Below are 14,901 nucleotides of genomic sequence, written 5' to 3' on the forward strand. Positions count from 1 at the left end.
TGACTCACAATGAGGTATACAGCACATAGCCATCTGAAAGGAATGTAGTAATGTAAAAGCACTGAAACTGTTAACTGATCTAATATTAAGATTCTTAAAAGTCTGGGACTATTCCCACCATTGTCAAGCAAAAAGTTTCAAATAACTTTCTGATTACAAATAGTACAAATAGAGTACTTTGGTTTCATAACACTTGGTGAATATGAAATGGTCCATTCCTCTAGATTTTTGCAGAAGCATACCTGGATATCATGGTACCTGAAAAGCATTCCAGTAAAATCATTTAGCTATCTAACTAAAAAGATAGCTTTTTGTTGTTGAGTTTGGACAATTACATGCATTTACCTCTATTCATAAGCTCAGGATGCGTTTCCTGATCATGAGGTGTTGCAGCTCAATGACTGTGCTTTGACCATTTGTGGCCAGTGTTTGCCCCCAGGACAAAAGTCACATGGGGCACAACATGGCTAACATCCAGAATGATCACGAGAACCACACAACTGCTTTGTCATCCCTTCAAGAACTTCCCAGCAAGGAGCTCGAAATTGCTGACCATCTGGTTGGAAACACTAGCAATTATTTGTTTAATATTAGAATCAATATGATGTTTGTCAGTAAGAAGAATTTTGTGGGATTGTAATCACCATGGTAGTCCATGTTAGGTAGACCCTTATTATTATCTTTGTTTTCACTTGCTCATTAGTTTCTGGGAAATTAATTCTGGGCTTCATAGTCAATGTTTTCTTATTAGACATTGGAATTCATCATACCCATTCTTTATAATCTTAAATGTTAGGAGACTAGATGAGTTAAAAGGATTACATAGATTAATAAATTTTAATGCATCTGAGGACTTTAGAAGCTATAGGAGCCATTAGTTCTGATTTTCTTGACATGATTCCAAATATGAAAAGTTCTTTTCAAGGACCTAAATATTTCAGAATACATTTACTCATTATAGTGTCTAGAAAAATGGGTAATTTAACTGAATGTTATCTAGGCTAGCGTCTCATACCAACACTGAAGAACCTGAAGCTTAGGAAGATGAAGGAAGATTCCTAAGGTCATAGTGGCAGAATGAGACCCAGTGCCTCATTTTAGACCCCAGTTCCATGTGTCTTTGTTTAGGCTGATCATACTTGTTTACATCTCTTGAAAGGTTTTAATATGGCTCTTGGGGACTGGGAGAAATATGAAAACATTTTTGGTATTATTGTTGCAAATTCTAGCACTATTCACTTTATATTTTTATACAATTTTTAAAGGTTACACTCCATTTACAGTTATTACAAAGTATTGGCTATATTCCCCATGTTGTAAAATACATCCTTGTAGCCTCTCTTATGCACAATACTTTGTACTTCCCACTCCCCACCCCTATATTTCCCCTCCCACCCGCTGGTGACCACTATATATATATGAGTTCTCTATATATATGAGTCTGTTTCTTCTTTGTTATATTTGCTTGTTTGTTGTATTTTTAGATTCCACATATAAGTGACATCATACAGTATTTGTCTTTCTTTGTATGACTCATTTCACTTTGCATAATACCTTCCAAGCCCATCCACATTGCTGCAAATGGCAAAATTTCATCCTTCGTTATAGCTGACTAGTATTCCATTGTGGGTGTGGGTGTGTGTACATATATATATATATATATATATATCATATAATGTGGGCTAATTTTAAGAAATGTAAAATAAGTTAAAGTTTATTCTATATTTTAATTTTTGTACTTTTTGTCTTTAAAATTTTTTAAACTTATTTTAATTTGCTTTATGTTCATCATGATAGAAGGGCTTATAATATTTTGGGGGTCAAAACTTAAGATATATTCAGATAAATGGTATCTAAAATACAAGTTTTGTTAACACCGACGTCACTATGAAAGATTTAGAGTACAGTATATAAAGAATGTAAATATATATATATATATATATATATATATATATATATATCATCTTCTTTACCCATTTTTCTGTTGATGGATACTTAGGTTGATTTCACATCTTGCCAGTTGTATGTAATGCTTCTATGAACATTGGGGTGAATGTATCTTTTTGAATTAGTGTTTTTGTTTTTTTTTCAGATTTATACGCAGGAGTGGAATTGCTGGGTCATATGGTAGTTCTATTTTTAGTTTCTTGAGAAACCTACATATTGTTTTTGACAGTGACTGTACCAATTTACATTCTCACTAGCAGTGTACAAGTGTTCCCCTTTCACCACAGTCAATATCTGCAAATCAATCAGTGTGATATACCACATTAACAAATTGAAGAATAAAAACCATATAATCATCTCAATAGATGCAGAAAAAGCTTTTGATAAAATTCAACATCGATTTATGATAAAAACTGTCCAGAAAGCAGGCATAGAGGGAATATACCTCAACATAATAAAGGTCATATATGAAAACCCCCAGCTAACATCATACTCAATTGTGAAAAGCCAAAAGCATTTCATCTAAAATCAGGAACAAGACAAGTGTGCCCATTCTCATCGCTTTTATTCAACATAGTTTTGGAAGTCCTAGCCACAGAAATCAGACAAGAGAAATAAATAAAATGAATCTAAATTAGAAAGAAAGAAGTAAAACTGTCACTGTTTGCAGATGACATGATACAATACACAGAAAATCCTAAAGACACGAGAAAATGACCAGAGCTCATCAAAGAATTCAGTATAGTTGCAGGATAAAAAATTAATATACTGAAAAACTGCTGCTTTTCTAAAATAACAATGAACTATCAGAAAGAGAAATTAAGGAAACAATCCTATTTACCATTACATCAAAAAGAATAAAATACCTAAGAATAAATTTACCTAAGTGTGTAAAAGCCCTGTACTACAAAAATTGTAAGACACTGTTGAAAGGAATTGAAGACAACACAAACAGATTGAAAGATATACCGTGTTCTTGAAATGGAAGGATTAATATTGCTAAAATGACTACCCAAAGCAATCTACAGATTCAATGCAATCCCTATTAAAATACCAATAGCAGTTTTCACAGAACTAGAACAAATAATTTTAAAATTTGTATGGAAACACAAAAGACCCCAAATAGCCAAAACGATCTTGAGAAGAGAAGAACAGAGCCAGACGAATCATGATCTCTGACTTTGGAATATACTACAAAGCTACAGTAATCAAAACAGTATGGTATTGGCACAAAAACAAATACATAGATCAATGGAACAGGTTAGGGAGTCCAGAAATAATCCCACACACTTATGGTCAATTAATCTAAGAGGCAAGAATTTACAATGGAGAAAAGACAGTCACATCAATAAGTGGTGCTGGAGTAACTGGACAGCTACATATAAAAGAATAAAATTAGAACATTCTCTAACATATACAAAAATAAACTCAAAATAGATTAAAGACCTAAATGAAAACTTTTAAGTAACAATTGTGTAAGATTAAAGTTTTAATCAGTCCCAAGTTCATCTGGTTATAGGCCTGATTTTATAGGCTTATTCTGTTGGTACCAGAGGTTGTCACTGAAGTACTCTAGTTTTAATTTTTCTATTATTTCTGCCACAGACTGAAGAGCTTTCCTCCTGCCTAAATTCCAGACTTGGGTTTTCCTTTTTCTCATTTCAAAACCAGGATAGCATGGACATATATACACTACCAAACGTAAAATAGATAGCTAGTGGGAAGCAGCCACATGGCACAGGGAGATCAGCTCGGTGCTTTGTGACCACCTAGAGGGGTGGGATAGGGAGGGTGGGAGGGAGGGAGATGGAAAAGGGAAGAGAACATATGTATATGTATAACTGATTCACTTTGTTATAAAGTAGAAACTAACACACCATTGTAAAGCAATTATACTCCAATAAAGATGTTAAAAAAAAAACAGTATATCATAATTAACTGTGAAATACTAATTGCTTTACTCCTAAGATTAGTAACAAAACAAGATGTCTCTTCTATCCACTTCTATTCAGAATTGTACTGGAGATTCTATCCAGCTCAATCAAGCAAGAAAAAGAAATAAAAAAACATCCAGACTGGAAAAGAAAAAGTAAACTGTCTTTATTTGCAGATGATTTGGTTGTCTATGGTGAAATCTACAATTAAAAAAAAAAAAACCTACTAAGTTGGACTTCCCTGGTGGCGCAGTGGTTAAGAATCCACCTGCCAATGCAGGGGACACGGGTTCGAGGATAGAAGTGGTGGTGACAGAAATAATCTGTATCCTCTCTTTTATTCATATGAATTCTCTCAACATGTGTAGATATATCATGGCTAGGCTCTGACAGAGGAAATGTCTTTGGATATGGAGAGAGAAGAAGGTATGGAAAATAGATGTGGTCTGCTGTCCATAGTTCTGAAATGTCATTTTCAACTTGCCCTGCCATAATGGGTAACTTTGCAACATCTCTCAAGAAATCTGTACAAGGTAAGGAAAATGTCTTGTGGAAGAGAATGGAAGAAGCACAAAATGAGATGAAGGAAGAGAAGATATTAGATAGGAATGGTCTCTCACTGATTGCAGAGAGTAAAATAAGAGATTATTCTTTGATGTAGTGGTCACATTTTTACAGTTTTACAAAAAGATTGTTTTCCCTCCAGGAAGTTGGTTGACATAAGGCACTCCCATTCCCACCCATCTGTATCTACCTCTCCTTGACGTTTTAGGTCTTAGTTAGCCAGGCATATTTTATCCAGATAAAACCATGGAGAAAACACTAATACATGTTTCTTTGGATGTTAATTTTAAAATAATCATAATTTTTCTGATCAGTTCTTCTAGAATTGGGGCACAAAGCAGAAGAGGGAAATGACATGAGTGATTGGAATGTGTCATTCTTGAGACAGGAACCATAGAGAGGTACTAGAGACACAAAAGTGAATAATGAAATTTTTGTTGCACAGTTTAGAGAAAAAATTATTCATACAGTTAGTTTTTGTTGACTTCTGAGCATGTGGTAAACAATTTATGTGCATTATTTCACTTGATCATCAGAAAAATCTTATGACATTGATATTATTTTCACTAACTTTTTTAGGTGACGAAACTAAGACTATCAGAAGTTTTAAAGAATGTCCAGAGATACATGGCTTATGGCAGAGCTCAAATCCAAACCTTTCTGATTCCACAATTCGTGTCCTTAATAATTCAGCAATGCAGGCGTATGTGTGACAATAGAAGTATGCAAAAAGTGATGGCTGGTTTTCAGTAAATAAGAAAACTGTTGAACTTCTCTCAAGTCTGAACAAGGTGATGCATAGTAGTGAACTGAAGTGGAAGAGAAGGAAGACACAAACAGTGATATCAAAACTGAGCTTTAATGGTTGAGAAGAAGGTCATCAAGCTTTGCAAATAGGGTCAAAGGCATGTGCAAAGTTCTAAAATGGCATGGTGTGTTTGAAGAATGATCAGTTTCAACATGGCTTTATAACAAGATGCATGCTGAGAACACAATGAATGTGAGCTATGAATTTTTCTTGCATTGTGACTTTGGACAAGTCATTAACCTCTGGGAAAGCTAATCATTTTCTGGCTGAATTTCATGGTGGTAATTCCATAAAGTCCTTTTGAAATGTCATATTTATACATCATTTTCCTTCTCCTCTTCCAATCTGCTCAGTTATCCTGGATCTTATTATCCCATTTATGGATTGCTTTGGTCCTCTACTTTTTCACTCTCTCCCTTCTCTTACCAGTCAGGTAACCATTTTATTGCTCATTTGCACCTCTACTAGAGAGAAAAGATGTGACAGCCAAACCAGTCAACATTTTATTTGCTTGCAACTCTTTTAAAATTTTAGTAAGGGAAAAAGCATAAGAAAGGTAATGAATACAATCAGATCTGAGGATGTTCTGTACATTTCTCTGTACTAGGTTTCTTTCCCTTAACCTTGTATAATCAAGAGTTTGATTTAATTTTTTTACATTAAACATTATATTATACTGTTTTCCCTCCCTTCCCTATTTCATTTTCCAGATAATATTAACTGAAGTGAATTAAATGTTAGGTGGATTTCAATAAATAATATATCAAGTTATTGGTAGGGCTTCAATTATAATCTGAATCTTCTAATTCCTTGATATTGTGGCTCCAAATTCAGTCTACTCTATACCCTTTAAATATTCTCTTAGATTAGACACATAAATCTAATAAGAAATGACTATGGCTCAGGATGATCACATAATTCATCATCCGAAGAATAGCACCTTTGGCAGTGAAAAGAGGTATAAATAAAAATTAATCCATGACAATAGGCATAAACCAGATTTAGTCCAGGCAATCTGGAGAGTATGGGTAATCTGTACTTCAGTGAAATCAAAGGACACCCTAATAGGTAGCCCAAAATTATATATTAGAGTGTCTCCAGAGCACAATACATGCTCACTTGACGAGGTGGTATCACTCTACCCAGGTTAAAATTTTTTTAAAAAATGGCAGGTGACGTGTACAGGCAATTCCTAAGGGAGTCCATGGACCATTGGTGTTCAGTTAGTGCTTCTGAAGGCTGGAGTAATTGGGCTCTGATTCCCTTATACATCACCAGAACTTTTACAAGTTGAGCAGTGAACCAGGTACAGTCCCCGTCCCAGAGTCATTCACATTCTTAATCTGCCAATGAAGAAGGCAGGTTAATAAACAGGTATTTACTGGGCAGAGGAATAAATGCCATTAGAGTAATAAACTATGGTTTGTGAAACACAAAGGATGGAAAAATCCTTACTATTCTCTGGGAAATTGGCCAAGGCTACAATAATGAATCCTCTAGGTGGAAGGGGAAAAAGTAAAACAAAAAGACAGAGATATTAAATAAACCCTCTTAGGTATACAAGGTTCAGCTGTGCAGGTTACTTATCCTATCCATTAGGTTGTGGCAGGTTGTTTGAAGGGCTAGGGAATCTGGGATTTACCCTACAGATAATAAGGAACCATCATTGCTTTTGTTTTTGCTTTAAAGCAGGTAAGTGATACAAACACACATGTGTTTGAAAATGTAATTCTGCTGGCAGTATTAAGGGGAAGTGAATCTATATAATGTCCTTCCCATGCTTACATGTTTCTTTGGAAACCTAAGTATAATAATGTGCTAAATATTTAAACATCTTAACTACACTTAATTTAGGTATTTGCTTATTTTAAAAGATAATCTCTAGCCTCTTTTCTCTCCTTTGCTCCTTCTCTCTTTCATGCTCATATTCTCATCTTAAACACTTTTTTTTTTTTTCAGAATCCCATGTCACAGTGCCTCCTTTTTAGGTTAAATCAGCATTCCTTCTATCCTGCTTTTCCAGAAACTACACTTGGGATTTTCCTTAATTTGGTTTCCTTTTATTGACAGGATGAAGCCAAATACTGTTTTTCTCCTCTTGTCTTTTCTTTTGCTTGATTTCCACTCTTTCCTGTAGTCTTTGATCAGAGAGAGCTGTCTGCATTATCATTAAATTTGCTGAGTCATTTGTAATTTTCTTTGAACGCTGAGGGCTTCAATGCCATTAGAGATGAGGTCCAATTTGGTTGGTTTTTCAATATAATTGAGCCAAATTACATATTCTAATTGTACATCCTAATTTTTAATGAAGCTGAAATGAGAAGGGGTCATAAGGGTGCATGTATTTACAAAATCTTTCATGAGGTAATAGAGAAATAGCGATTCATATCTTTCTGTATTGTATTTTCAAGGAGAAAGGCTGCTTTAAAAATGAAACCAGAAGAAACACATTAATTGAGAGAAATATGGCAAAATCCTAGCTTCAAAAGGAACGGTCTAATTTTAGAAGATAAACTAAAAGAGTTTTTTCAAGTAAATTATAGAATCATTCTTTGCTTTACAGAAATAGAGTATATGTGTGTATTGCTGTACCCAGTAGCCTTCTTTATCCCTTGTTGGACTGACTTTACATTTCTAATGGGTGTGGCAGATTTAAAAAGTGGTTACAATATTTTTCAGCTCTTACAATTAGGAATATATTTCTCCACCTCTTGAATCTTAGCTTGGACACATGACTTGCTTTGACCAAAAGGACATTAAGAAACATGATAGAAGCCAAGGGTTGAAAAGTGCTTTCTTTTCCTCTTCCTGCTTCTGGAGCCCTGCTACCTTGTGAAGAAGACTGAGATAGCTTTCAAGATTCTGGAGGAAAGTGGCCTAGTTGCCCCTGTTGCCCCATCCAGTCACCAGAAACATAAGGGAGACCCTCTACAACCAAGATGCAGTCAACTCAAAAACTCACTGCAGTTGTATGAGTAAATCCAGCTGAGATGATTGGAAGAACTGCCCAACTAAGCTCAGTCTAAATTGCCAACCCATAGAATCATAAGCTAATAATCAGTTATTTCTGTTTTAAGCCACTAAGTTTAAGGGTGGCTTATATGCATCAAAAACTAACATAACGTGTTAACGTGTCTCCAACTCTGATAGGCTGAATTCTAAATTGGTCCCCAAGACTCCTGTCCCCTGCATGCCCTATATAATTGGGGGAATGGAAGAGGATATCACTCTTGTGTTCAGACAAAGATGACGGGATTTTGCAGATTCACTTAAGGTCTCTGATCAGTTGACTTTGAGTTAATCAACAGGGAAATTATCCTAGGTGAGGCTGACCTAATAAGTCGCATCCTTAAAAGAGATCAGCAGAACCTGAAGCAGAAGCAGATATGCTTCTTTTGTCCTTGAAAAGATAATCTGCAATGTTGTAGAGATGATTACATGACAGGAAATGGTGAGCAGCTTTCAGAGATTAAACCAGCTCCCAGGTGACAGGCAACGAGGCAATGGGATTCTTAGTCCTCCAGCCGAAAACTTTCAGCAATAAAATCTTGGAAGAGGACCCTAAACCACAGATGAGATCACAGCCCCAGTCTGAAGCTAGATTTCAACCTGATGAGACTGAACAAAGCCCCCAGATTCCTGGACTCCTGACTCATGGAAACTATGAGATAATAATTTGTTTTGTTTTAAGCTAAATTTGTGGTAATTTGTTATGCAGCAGGAGAAAACAAATACACCAATCTAGTCCTTCAACTTTTAGATATAGTCAGAATTGTGACTTAACAGAGATGGTCCACTTACAGGTTTCTTTGCTAGGTTGTAAATCTTGGTAAAAGAGAGAAGTGAGGTTCTTTGACTTGAAGAAAACCATTTTCTCTTCCTCTAGGCTCACTGAAAATGCAACCCTCTTCAATGTCATGTGAATATAAAGCAAAAAGGAAGATTTTATCTATAAGTGATGATCTCTTCAAAAGCTAATGTTCAGTTGGAGTCAGAGGATTAGATTATATGACCTCTTGAGGGAATTTCTTGCCCCCATAATGTTGTGGCTCAGCATAATGTCATCTTTTCTTGCTCCTAAAAGTGCTGAAAGGCACTCAAAATTATAAGTCAAAGTGCATGACTGATGGGCTTGTTAATGTTGAAAAGGAAATGGCTTGTTCTCTATTATAACACAAACAAAAGGAGCATAACTTTCACCAAGGAAAACAAAGACTAAAGGAAAACTGTCTACTAGTAAAATAAATGGCATAATGAAGCCAGTAAAAGTCCCAGCTGGTTAAAAACACAGATACAGACTAGCCAGATCTCCATGTGGCAGAATGGATGCAGAGCTTTCTCTGACAGAACAATGACAAGAGATTTCAGTGAATATGCATTGATTTAGCAGGGCCTCGGACAAATCCATCTTTACTGAGTAGCATATACAAGTTCCCTGTCATTAAGTACAAATCAAAGCATTTAAAATGCATGCAAGAAAAAATTTTCAATCCTGCAAGGCTTAGCACCATGCAGAGAGAGCCACAGGGCATCAAATTTTTATAGTGTTATTCCTGTACCATTTGCCTGGATCCATCTGACTCTCTACTCCCTAATTTGCCCTTGATTCTTCTAATTTCTGACCTTTTGATATGTTCACCCTGGCACTTTTATAGTTATAGCCTTTGCTTCCTTTCTTGAATATGATTTACATTTTTCCCTGAATATGGTATCTTTTTCCCATAATGTATAATGCTGAAATCTTCAACTTTTCAAAGTGGCCCTCTTCTCCATTAAGAATCTTCTACTGAGTTCATGCTAGCTCTTCAAACAAGACTGAGACAAAACTCAGGCACTGCCACATCCCATGCAAATACCATTCTCATTGTCACATAATCATTCTAATGCATTGAAAATTCTCTAGGTCGTCTTCATGGAGAATGAGTAGCTTGCACTAGGACTAGTGGGAGAAGTCATTCATTAATTCAACAAATTGTAATTAAGCACCTTCTGCATTTTGGGCACAATTTTAGGGTCTTAGAATATGTCAGTGAATAAAAGAAAGATCACTGATATCTTAAGTTACTAAGATGTAATATTTATAGGTGTAATGATACTATAAAATAGTTAGCAAAAAATGGGAGATTGGAATCCATGAAAGAATTTAAGAACATAATTGAGTTCTTATTAAGTATAATTGATCAGACTAGGAATTTTATATTATCAATCTCTTTGAATCCTTCTGAAAACTACTTGAAGTATCAATAGGTATTATTATCCTCAAAACCACACACACATTAAATGGTGAAATTTGAATTTGAACCCATGAATAAAGTGTTCATTATAGTGGGTTTCCCTGAAGCCATGAATAAACAGTGTGAGAGAAGTTAGCATAAAATTTCAAGGCAAAAAGACCTAAATTAAAAAGTTTTCTCTGCTAGTTACTGGGAGTGTGATTTTTGTGGCCTCTCAGATAATGTCCCCTGTTAACCATAATCTTCCATGGCCTAAACCACATAGATTTGAGAAAGCTATGCTAGTCTCTCCCATTAATTTGTATTTCTAGTTAGTATAAACTTGAAAGAGCCTATTCACATAGCAGCCATTTAGAGGAAATGCTGACTCATAGAACCTTAAGGAACTTCTGCTGATTCATCTCAACTCTAAAATAAGGGGTTTATCCCTGTTCTATTCTCACTCTCCATCATATCAATCCATATCTTCTATTTCAATGTTTCCCAAATTTGTAGCATGAGAATCACCTGGAGACCTTATTAAACCCTAGATGGCTTTGCCCCACTCTGAGTTTCTGATTCAGTCTGTCTGGCTTGGGACCTGAGATTTACATTTCTAACAAGTAACCAGATAATGCCAGTGCTTCTGGTCTGTGGATCATACTTTGAGAACCACTATCCTATGCATTTACTTTCTCTTCTCACCTCATTCCCTTCTATATTACTTCTAACCCCTAATTAGATACATTCAAACAATCTTCCCTTTGATAGTTCCAATATGTGTGAACTTCAGTTACCATGATTTAGTTAGAAAATACCAGTCCCCCACAACATGGTTTAAATTTTAATTACTATAGTACATTAACTGTGAGTGATTGCATAAAGTACAGACTTCTATGGCTAGTTCTGCAGTCCACAAATCACTGTGTGAATAAAAGATGTGCATAATGACCAATCATGTCAATTCTTTGAAAATCCGTTGGTGGTTGCTACCATGGGCATTGCTGGTTTACCTGCAGACAGAAAATCATGTAGTTGTTTTACCTCCTTATCCCTCAGTAATAAAGCAACGTGGCATTTTAAAAAAATGGATAATCAAAAGAGAGAATTGGCTAACAAAAATAAAAGTACAGGAAAGAAACAAAGTGATAACACTGGAAGTGAAACTGCAATCAAATGTAAATGGAGTTATAGAAGAAATTGATGACTGTGAAATATAGGCACTGTCACTACTTGAAAGACTCTAGATAAGAAGCCAGAGGAAATTAGTGAATATGAACTTATCAACATACATGAAGAAAATGATAATGTTGAAAAACATGGCCATATCCCATATAAGAAATACCAGAAAAAACTTCACATTAAAATACCTCTCAAAGATATTTCATGACATTGAAGGTGCAAAAGGTACAATTTTGGAAGGTGATCCAAAATTAGAAAGGTATATGGTAATTCACCAAGGCATAGAAAAGACGTTCACTTCATATCTTAAATTATACGACAAGAAGGAAAGCAATGTTCAAGCTATTCTTAATGCAAAGAAATAAAACACTTTAATTCTCAGTCTTTCCAATGTTTTAAATTACAGTGTACTAAATAAGTACTAGTTTTACTGTAGTTTTTCTTTTTCATTCCTCTCTACATCTACAATAGACAGTAAAAGATTTTTAATATTTTGACAGAAAATTTTTAAAGGTTACAGAACAGTTATAATTTTCCACTGATTTTTAAGTTTGCCTTGCGGGGTTTCAGTTTACATCACATTTTTATGGTTCTGCACTGCCATACAAATTGAGCATTGTCTATACCTGTTTCTTTCTTCCTAAGTATATAAAGCTCTCTTTATGGTTATAGTGGATCAACTGGTAACTATATTAGCACCTTTACCAGAGTTCCCTGTCTTTAACTCATGATCAGCTTCCCTAGGGATAGTACTGTATGGTTGGAATTTACTTCTGTGGTCTAACCAATGACCTGATATTGGTAACCTGCAATAATGCATTTCTTACTCAGCTCCATATTTTGCACTCACCCAACATCAAGTATGCAGTCTGGAGAGCACACTCCCCACTAAGCCATTACTATACATTTATCACTTGCTATATTAGTTTCCTAGAGTTGCTGTGACAAAGTACTACAAACTGGGTGGCTTAAAACAACAAACAATAGAAATTTATTATCTCATAGTTCTTAGAGGTTAAGAGTCAAAAAATCAAGATGTTAGCAGGACTGTGCTCCCTCTGAAAACTGTAGGGGAATTCTTTCTTACCTCTTTCTAGCTTCTGGTGATTTTCTGGTTACATTTGACATTTCTTGGTTTGCAGCTGCATAATTCCAATCTCTGGCTTTGTTATCACAAAGAGATCTCTCTGCTTGTTCCTGTACTCCCATGGCTGTCTTCCTGTAAGGACACAAGTCATATTGGATTGGGGGCCCATCCTATTCCAGCGTGAACTTGTCTTAACTAATTATCTTAATTTATAATCTGCACTGATCTTATTTCCAAGTAAGGTCCCATAACATTTACTTTTACTGTCGATGCACCTTATGAACCAGCCATAGTTCAAATACTTAGTCCATGAGACCTATCCTCTCTTAGCCTCCACTGCCTCAAAAGTATACTTAGCAGGGCTTCCCTGGTGATGCAGTGGTTGAGAGTCCGCCTGCCGATGCAGGGGACACGGGGTCGTGCCCCAGTCGAGCCTGCGCGTCAGGAGCCTGTGCTCCGCAACAAGAGAGGCCACAACAGTGAGAGGCCCGCGGACCGCCAAAAAAAAAAAAAAAAAAAAAAGTATACTTAGCATCTTAATTCCTAGTCACAAAGTAGTTTCAAGGATTAATAAACATATTTGTAATACATGTGTCAAAAGTTCATGGCTCCTTAAACATTAGTTCCTTCTGAATGGCTCCCCACTTAACCATTTATAAATTAAATCCCTCATTGAACGCTTGACCTTTAGTGCCTTATATTACTGATAAATGCCACTGTCTATGTTAGGTCACCTAAAAAGATTGCAAAAAACAGCAAATTAATTATGTGTTAGTATATGATTTTGCATCTCCAAAGAACCTAGAAGACATGGCTGCATAAAACAGAAACATTTTTAAAAGCTTTATTGGATATTCCACCACTGAATAAAGTTAATTACATATGAATGCATGTTATGATCCTGGTTCCTGAATAATTAGATTAAAATAAAAATCAGATTTCACAATTGAAATTTGGAAAAAGAAATAAAAACCAACAGAACTACCGTATATTCAAATGTTTTCCTTTTTCTTGCAGGACAGCATGGGAATACAATTATGAAACTTTTTCTGCAAAAATCTTTTTGTTCAGGTGAAAGTATACATATTATTACAGTTTTGAAGGGAGATAAGTACCTTACAGTTGAATGATTTTGGATGGAAGTATGACAGATTGTGATTTTACATCTTTCTGGTCATAGGCTTTTCAAGACCATAGATTTTCTCATAAAGTGGAGTTGCAGGATATTTACTGGGAAGTCATAAAAGTCTAATGATAGTATATCTAGCAAAATATATAGAAAATATTAGTGAAACTAGATAAAAGAACTCAAAATACCTTTCAGTATATATGAGCAATCAATACATGAAAAGAGTGTCACTTACCTTCTTCAAGGAAAAGAATGATTTTTATAATAAATAGTGCTGGTGAAATTTGCTACCCACTTAAAAGATAACAAAGGAAGACCATGCCTTTACACCATATGAAAAAAAATCAGATCAATTTAAGATTTCAATGAAAATGTAAAATAGTAAAACTATTAAAAAAATTTAAGAAGATCTATGTTTAAACCAATTTTTTTTTTTTTTTTTGCGGTTCGCGGGCCTCTCACTCTTTTGGCCTCTCCCGTTGCGGAGCACAGGCTCCGGACGCGCAGGCTCAGCGGCCATGGCTCACGGGCCCAGCCGCTCTGCAGCATGTGGGATCTTCCTGGACCGGGGCATGAACCCGTGTCCCCTGCATCGGCAGGTGGACTCTCAACCACTGCACCACCAAGGAAGCCCTGTTTAAACCAATTTTAAATGTGAATTAATATATTAAGGATGGAGAAAGATGTATGATGCAAACACTAACCAAAAGAAAGTAGGATTAATATCAGATAAAGTAGACTTTAGAAGAGGAAGTGTTCTAAAGCCTGGATAAATAGAAACACTATGTAATGATAACACAGTCAATTCTCCAAGAACACATAATGATTCTAATATGTATGCATTTATCAGCAGAGTGTTAAAGTACATGATGGAAAACTCATAGAGTTAAAAGAAATAATAGACAATCTAAAAAGAAAAGCTAAAGATATAGAAGAACTGAATACCCTATAACCAACAGTCCTATTTGATATTAATAGATTTCATTCAACAACATCAGAAAACACTTAATTTTCAAATATACACAGAACATTCAGCA

This window comes from Lipotes vexillifer, unplaced genomic scaffold (genome assembly GCF_000442215.2).
Source record: "Lipotes vexillifer unplaced genomic scaffold, Lipotes_vexillifer_v1.1 scaffold100, whole genome shotgun sequence".
Lineage (NCBI taxonomy): Eukaryota > Metazoa > Chordata > Mammalia > Artiodactyla > Lipotidae > Lipotes > Lipotes vexillifer.